General features: G+C 46.9%; 1 protein-coding gene across 1 annotated transcript in view; it reads left to right on the top strand.

Annotated features, from left to right (window-relative positions):
- Window positions 1–815: 815 nt before the first annotated feature.
- The window catches only part of CTDSPL2 (CTD small phosphatase like 2), a 92,102-nt gene continuing 84,809 nt past the window's right edge, over window positions 816–8,108 (top strand). The window contains exon 1 of the mRNA XM_075342893.1: window positions 816–900. The gene's annotated coding sequence lies outside the window, so the exon portion shown is untranslated. The remainder of the gene's footprint in view (window positions 901–8,108) is intronic.

Below are 8,108 nucleotides of genomic sequence, written 5' to 3'. Positions count from 1 at the left end.
GGCTTCAGAGATGGAAGCAGGCCTCAGGGGATGGGAGCGGAGCCGTCCGGGCCTCAGGGGATGGGAGCGGAGCCGTCCGGGCCTCAGGGGATGGGAGCGGAGCCGTCCGGGCCTCAGGGGATGGGAGCGGAGCCGTCTGGGCCTCTGTGATTGGTAGGTAACTGAGCGGGCCTCAGGGGATGGGAGCGGAGCCGTCCGGGCCTCAGGGGATGGGAGCGGAGTCGTCCGGGCCTCAGGGGATGGGAGCGGAGCCGTCCGGCCCTCAGGGGATGGGAACGGAGCTGTCCGGCCCTCAGGGGATGGGAGCGGAGCCGTCTGGGCCTCTGTGATTGGTAGGTAACTGAGCGGGCCTCAGGGGATAGGTAGTACACAAGCTGCCTTGACACAGTTTAGCTGCTGTGAAACTGGTACATTCTATATGTATCTGGTGACACCTGCGTTGTTTTGGAGGTATTTTCCCTATCAGACTGCGGATATTATGAGACGTTTATTATCTGAGCTGTAAATAGCGAGAGAAAATGATGTGGAAACAATCGTACAACACTATGGTACAAGGCAGCCCACGCCGTGGCACTGGTGGCCCTGCACCGTACACACTGGCCCAGAGATGCCCACAGGTGCTGCACATTAGCGGCCGCTCGGCGACGCGCATACAACCTGCCATTGTGTCCCATCCCCCCCACATTCCCTCCTCCCCCCTCCCGACTCACACTGTCTCAGCGCATGCGCACTGCGTTGTATCCGGGTCCTGCGTTCCTTGGTCGGCGGGAAATGGCGCCCGGGATTTAGCTGCCGCCGTCCGTGGATACGGAGGACACTGGCCCCGGGGAGGCCGAGGACAATTCAGCAGCTCCCTGTGATTTCACCGCTCATCACCCGGAGGACACCGGGGCACTCCAGGTACGGAGCAATGGAGGCGGCGGATGGGGAGAGGCCTGCGGGGAAGAGAGGCCCGGGAATGGTCGGTGTGTGCACAGGTAGCCGCCGCCTCCGGTGCGGGCAGAGTCTGTGTGTGTATATATAATGGGTGTATATATTATATATACAGAGGGGTGTGCGTATAATGTATGTAAGGGGGGGGGGAATAAATATGTATGGGGGGTGTAATCTATACAGGGGGGTATGTGTGTGTATGTTATAGTGTGTGTGTATATATACAGGTGCATGTTATAGTATGTAGAGGTGTGGGTGTGTTATCTATATACAGAGGGGTATGTTAGTGTGTGTATACATACAGGGGGGATTGTATGTGTGTGACTGTTTATGTATGTACAGAGGGGTGTGTATAATGTGTGGAAGGGGGGGGAATAAATGTGTGGGAGTGTATTACAGGTATGTGTGTGTATGTTATAGTGTATGTACAGGCGTGTGTGTGTATAGTATGTAGAGTTGTGTGTTATTTACATACAGAGGTGTGTGTATACATACAGGGGGGTATATATATATGTGTGTGTATATACATACAGGGGGGTATATGTGTGTGTGTGTGTGTGTGTGTATATATACACATACAGGGAGGTATGTGTGTATTGTGGTATGTATGTTATCTACCCACAGGTGGTTTGTATGTGTAATATATATGTGTGTGTCTATGTACAGAGGGGTTTGTGTATAATTTACATCTACAGGGGCTATTGTGTGTACGTATGGGATGTATTACATTGTTTTTTTTTATATACAGACTGTGTGTCTTAGAGTGAGAACGAGTTGTACACACGCTGCAGTATGTATTTGGATGTCGTGTTTATGTAATATGGGGGGTTACATATATTATCTCGGCACTTGTATGTGACCTGTTGGGCATTATAATGCCCCTGTGATTGTGCCATTGACAGGTGACTGAGTGTACTTACCACAGATGTGTACGCACATTCCATAATGTATACCCTCCTCCAGGGCAGTAGGGACGTATACAGATAATCTGCGGCCTGTAGTGACAGTTACCGTGCTCCCATCCATAGGCATACATTATATAGGTGCATACATGATATGTATACGTGTGCACTTGCTTTATTAAAGGCTTATTCCCATCTTTAGGAGTTAACAGCAATTGATGGGGATCCGACCTTTTGGCCCTGCTCCATAGAATGACTCTGAATCCCCCCTGTGAATGTAGGGGTGGTCCGGGGCTCGCACCTCTGCCATAGTCATTCTCTGTGGCACTGACTGAGACGGTGGAGTTCATCACTCACCTATTTCTGGTAATCCCATAGAGATGAATGGAGCGGAGGTGCTCTGCACACCTGGACACCGTTCCCTTCACACCAAGTAACAGTGTCAGGATTGATAACTTTGAGCCTTTTAATTCCTTTTGTCTGATCGTAGATATAAGTGTAACCTGTGATTATAAGGCCTTATGCACATGCAGCTTTTGTTGCAGTTTGTGGGCCTAAACTGCATGTATGACCTTCCCCAGCAAAGTCTATTAGAAATCTGAAAGGTTGTGTGCACTTTGCTTCTTTTTTTGCCTGCAGTTTTGGTTGCAGAAAAAAAAAGCAGCATGTCACTACTTTTCTGCGTTTTGCCATTGACTGTTATACATTGCAGGCCAAAACGCACTGAAAACGCATGCGTTTTTTGGCCAGAGGTGCATTTTTCACTGGAGAAATAAAACTATGGTGTGTGCACATACTCTATGTGCCCACGCTGCGGAAAATTTGCAGAATTTGCTGCTATTTTTTCGCAGAAATTCCGCGGATTTTTCAAAAATCCGCAGTACAGCGAGTCCCCAGCCATTTCTATGGCATTTTGGAACTTCTGTGCCCATGCTGCAGTTTTTTCTTCAGCGGATATCCCTGCAGAAAAATCTGCAGCATGTGAATTATTTCTGCGGATTTATCCGCAGGGTCCCATACTTACCTGCCTTGATAGAAGACACCGGAGTCACTTCCTCCGGTGCAGAGGAGCACGGTGGAGGTGGGCGGGGCCTGCACAAGATCCGGTCATGTGACAGCCGGAGCTAGTTCAGGCCCCGCCCACCTTCTCCGGCAATGTGCAAACAGACACAGCTGGAAAGTGAAGTGCTGCGTGATGGAGGTAAGTATGAACCCCCGATCACTGCAGCACTTGTTCTGCACTGAGGATGCAGTGCCCAAGCCATGGTACTGTATCCTCAATGCAGGACACCGCAGCATATCCGCAGGACATTCCGCAATACATCCGCAGCATGGAAACAGACAAAGTTGTGCTGCAGTTTTCTGGGAGCTTCTGCGGATATATCCGCAGGACACTCTACCCGTGGGTACATAGCCTTAGGCTATGTGCACACGTTGAGTATTTGGTTGTAGAAATTTCAGCACCATTTCTGCATCTCTTGGCAGGAAAATTGCAGCACAAAAACATGCATTATGGAAGGCTTAACATTATTTTGAATGGTGAAAAACACTGCGAAAACACTGGAAGAATTGACATACTGCAGAATATTTCTTTATGCCAAATCTGCAAGAAAAAAAAAACCTCAGCGTGAGCGCTACACTTAAGATTTTTCATTGATTTTGCTGGCATCAGGATTTGCTTGCAGTTTTGTGACAAATGCACTATAAAACTAATCAAAAAGCAATAAAACGCACACAGCCTAACTTTCCAGAAACCTAATTGTTCTAAAGCCCCAAAATGTAGGGAAAAAAATATTTAGGAAATAAAGCTACTTTACACAGTGACAGATGGGTGCTGGATCTCACTGTATAGAGGACAGGCCCAGTACACCGGAGAGGAACGTGAAGCCATCATCAGCTGGGGCCAGAAGCAGCCGCTCATCCTGACACTGGATATAGCTATACAGGATGTGTAGTACCGCACCGCAGCGTAGGAGGCGCTATAGGACTATCAGTGCACACACAGCACTAATCCAGGTGGTTGTAGTGACGAGACCTTGCTGATTGGCTGTGTCCTCCTGTCATTCACGTGCCGCAGATCCCTTTCTCCTGCATTGTAATGTGGTTTCAGGTTACAATGTCTCAGGACAATCCATTACAAGCTGAAAATATTTGTTTTCCTCCAGCTATTGTCACTTCAATGGGCTGTCCCTCGCACAAAGTTCATTTTAATCAATAGATCGTGGAATAATGTCCACAATTGGATGTGTTCCTGAACTTGTCGGTGAGGTTTGCAGAAAGCTCGTTACTGGACATTCCACTTATTGAAGCATTTGAGAAATTTTGTTATTGGCATTGTCCTCGTAACGAGCGGCTGAGATTTCGCAGTGTAGACTACAGAGAGGTTTCCCTTCATGATCGCCTGCAGAGTCCAGGCTGCCAGGTATTGCACGGTTTGTTGGCTACAACTGTTTGCACATAGGCTTCAGGGCTGTTGCAGATTTCTTTGGCTACTTTCACACATCAGTTTTCTGCATTCAGGCACAATCCTTTTTTTCCCCTGATCCAACGGATCCGGCAAAAAAATGTAAAAACCGTATCCACCCATCCGTTTTGTCCGGGGTTTTTTTTTTTTTTTTTGTTGGATCCGTTTTTTCAAAACATTGGAGCATGCGCGGTTTACAAAAACGGATCCAGCAGCCGCATCCATTTTTTGCCGCATTGCGCCGGATCCAGCGTCCATAGGCTTCCATTGTAAAACACGCCGGATCCGGCTTGTTGTGGTTTTTTTTGCCGGAGAAATAACGTTGCAAGATACGTTGCCTCCAGCTGCCGCTTTAAATAATTTTGCCGCATCCGGAAAAAACGGATGCAACGCAAAGCCAACAGGCACAATCCGGTAACAATGCAAATCTATGGGGATAAAACGGATGCGGAAAAAACCTGATGTGTGAAAGTAGCCTTTCTCGTGCTCAGCTTTGGTACAGGTTATTCCCCATTGTATATAGATGCACAGTCCAATAATGACCTTCATCACTGTGTCCTCTAATGTGGACAGACCCTTTACTTTAAAGCTGGTTTCACACATCAGTTTTTTTCCATCAGGCACGATCCGGCGAAAAAACTGATGCGACGGATCCAGCAAAAAAAAAAAAACAAAAAACGGATCAGTCGCATCAGTTTTTTTCTATCAGTTTCTTCCGTTTTATTTTTACTGAGCATGCTCAGTTTAAAAAAACGGAAACTGGTGCCGGATTCCGGCATATAACGGATGATGCCGGATCCGGCATCCATAGGCTTCCATTATAAAAAGCACGATCCGTTTTTTCGCCGGAGACAAAAACCGTTCACTTCAACGTTCAATCCGGCCGCTGGGCGAAAGCCGGATGGAAGGCAAGGCCATCCGGCGCTAATAGAAGTCTGTGGGGGGAAAAAACGCATCCGGTGTCACCAGATCTGGATGCGTTTTTTCATTTTTCTGCTGGATTGCGCCTGATGGCCAAAAACTGATGTGTGAAAGCAGCCTAAGGCAGTGAATATTAATTAGCAGATTGTAGGGCGTTCTGTTGAGCCCCCCCCACCAAGTATCCCATACCTAATGGTGCAGAGAAAGTAAATTCAGTTGTGCCCATCCCTCCACCTCTGACAGTGAGGTCCTGCTGCTCAGGGGGAGATGTTAGGCTGCTTTCACACTACGTTTTTGAACATGCGTCCTGAACGGTCTTTTAACGCAAAAACTGATCCAGTGCAAATGCATTTTCATTTCAATGCATTTGCAATGGACTTGCGTTCACCTGCGTTTGCGTGCGTTATAGTGAGGATCCAGTTTGCAGTTTTTTAACATTTTTCAAAAATGCTACTTGTAGCGTTTTTGAGCTGCGTCCAAATACTGCAAATTGCTGGATCCTGACTAAACAGCATGCAAACGCATGTGAACGCTGGCATGCTGATAGACAGCATCCTGCTTGCTCAACTGAGCATGCCCAGAAACCAGCCTCGGGTGATCAGTCTCTCTCTCCACCTCCCTCCCTGCCTCTTCCCCTCTCCTCTCCCTCTCCCCCGCCTGAGAGCTGCAGACACTCGTAACCAAGATAAATATCAGGTAACCAAGGAAAGCGCTTCTCTTAGTTACCCAATGTTTACCTTGGTTACGTGTGCAGGGAGCCCGGCTCCTAGCAGCTGCAGACGCTCGTAACAAAGATAAATATCGGGTATCCAAGCAAGTTACCCGATGTTTACCTTGGTTACGAGCCGTCTCCCAGTCTATCACGTTCAGTTCCCCTCACTCCCGATCACATGACGCCAATGCCCGCCCATAAACTTAAAGTGACAGGATCCTGCAAAATAACACATGCGTTTGCATGCATTTTTTTGCTGTAAAAGCAGGATCCGCTTTTACAGCAAAAAAAGTTCATGACGCATGTTAAAAAAAACATAGTGTGAAAGCAGCCTTACTTTTGGTCACGTGTAAAGTTGGCAAAGCCGATACGTTAACCCCTTAGCCGGTTTTCCCCTTCCTGACCAGGCCAAATGTTACAATTCAGCCCAGCGTCACTTTATGAAGCAATACCTCTGGAACCCTGGAATCTAGCTCAGTGATTCAGAGATTTGTTGGTTGTTTTTTTTTTTTTTTTTTTATCTTTTCGTGATTCATTGTACTACATGTTATTGGTAAATATAGGTTGAATTTTTTTTCTTTGGGAAAATGTTGGAATTTTCAAACTTCTTTATTAATGATTTTGTGTGACATAACTATCTAGTTAGGGTACTTTCACACTTGCGTTATTTTCCTTCCGTTACAATCCGCCCTTTTGGGAAACAGCGGAATCCGTTAACGGATTCCGCTGTTTCCCATAGACTTGTATGGTTGACGGATTGTACCAAAAGGAGCTGCGTTGCTTCCGCTGGGCGACGCTCCGTTGCTTCCGCCCAGCGGGAGGAACGCAGCATGTAACGTTATTTTGAGCAGCGGAATCCTCTGGATTTCACTGCGCATGCTCTTTTTTTTTTTTTTTTTTTTTTTTTTTAAATCAAACTTTATTTTGGCTCGCGGTGGCCGAACGTTCAGCTGAGCGCCCGGCCGTCGGCAAGCGACAGCGCTCAGCTGAATGACCGGCCACCAGCATGCCCGGCCGCCGGCAAGTCACAGCGCTCAGCTGAGCGCCCGCCCGCTGGCATGCCCGGCCGCCGGCAAGTGACAGCGATCAGCTGATCACCCGGCGGCCGGCTACTGGGAGCAATCAGCTGATCACCCAGCGGCCGGCTGCAGGGAACGATCAGCTGATCGTTCACTATAGTCTGCCGCTGGTAAAACCGGGAAAAAAAAAAAAAAAATCAAAACGAATTGCGTTGTTTTGCAGCATCCGTTGCATCCGTTGTGTCACTATATGCAACACATCCGTTGCATCCGTTACACAACGCAATGCAACGGATACCGTTCAACGCAAGTGTGAAAGTAGCCTTACACAACATAAAAAGGAACATTTCCCAGAAGTCTACTTTACATCAGCCTCATTTTTAAAACATTATTTTTTTTTCATGAAGTTAGAGAAGGGATCAGAGTTTATCAGCAATTTCTAATTTTGCCAATAAAAGTGGTCCATAAAAAATGGTTGACATCACATTTGAAGTGACTTTGGGATGCCTAGGTGACAGAAAATACCCAAAAGTGACCCCATTCTTAGGCCCTGTGCGCACTAGAAAAGATTTTTCTCAAGAAATTTCTTGAGTCTGAAAGATTAGTGCACTTTCGTTCAAAAAACGCACCGAAAACTACATGCGTTTTTGATGCGTTTTTTTTTTCCACAGGTTGCTCCCTGCGTTTTTTACCATTATCTATGGCAGAAACTGCAGTTACCTGCGGAAAAGAAGTGACATGCACATTAATTCCGCAGCGGAAAATCCGCGGGTATAAGAAAACGCAGTGTGCGCACAGCATTTTTTTAAAACCCATAGGATTTGCTGGGGAATTACTGTAGCAACGTTAGACACATTTTCTGCAGCAAATCCGCGGTAAATCTGCAGCGTGCGCACCAGGGCTGTGGAGTCGGAGCTCATGTTGGTGGAGTCAGTATAAAATGCACAGACTCCTAAAATATATAATAAATTGGGGACAGTAGTGCAATGCAGAATGTGCTAAATATTTTTTCATAGGAATTTGGGAAAGTTATGAAATGTCCTATAAATGTCTGTTCTATTCCTGATCTAAGGCTACATTCACACACAGCGTTTTTGCTGCGTTTTTTGAGGATACGTTTTCAGCTGCAAAAGCAGAACAGCTTTTTAAAAAACTGC

The sequence above is a fragment of the Anomaloglossus baeobatrachus genome, chromosome 4 (assembly GCF_048569485.1).
Source record: "Anomaloglossus baeobatrachus isolate aAnoBae1 chromosome 4, aAnoBae1.hap1, whole genome shotgun sequence".
In the NCBI taxonomy this organism is placed as follows: domain Eukaryota; kingdom Metazoa; phylum Chordata; class Amphibia; order Anura; family Aromobatidae; genus Anomaloglossus; species Anomaloglossus baeobatrachus.
Note: the sequence above shows the minus strand (reverse complement) of the source record. Positions and strands in the feature narration are given on the sequence as shown.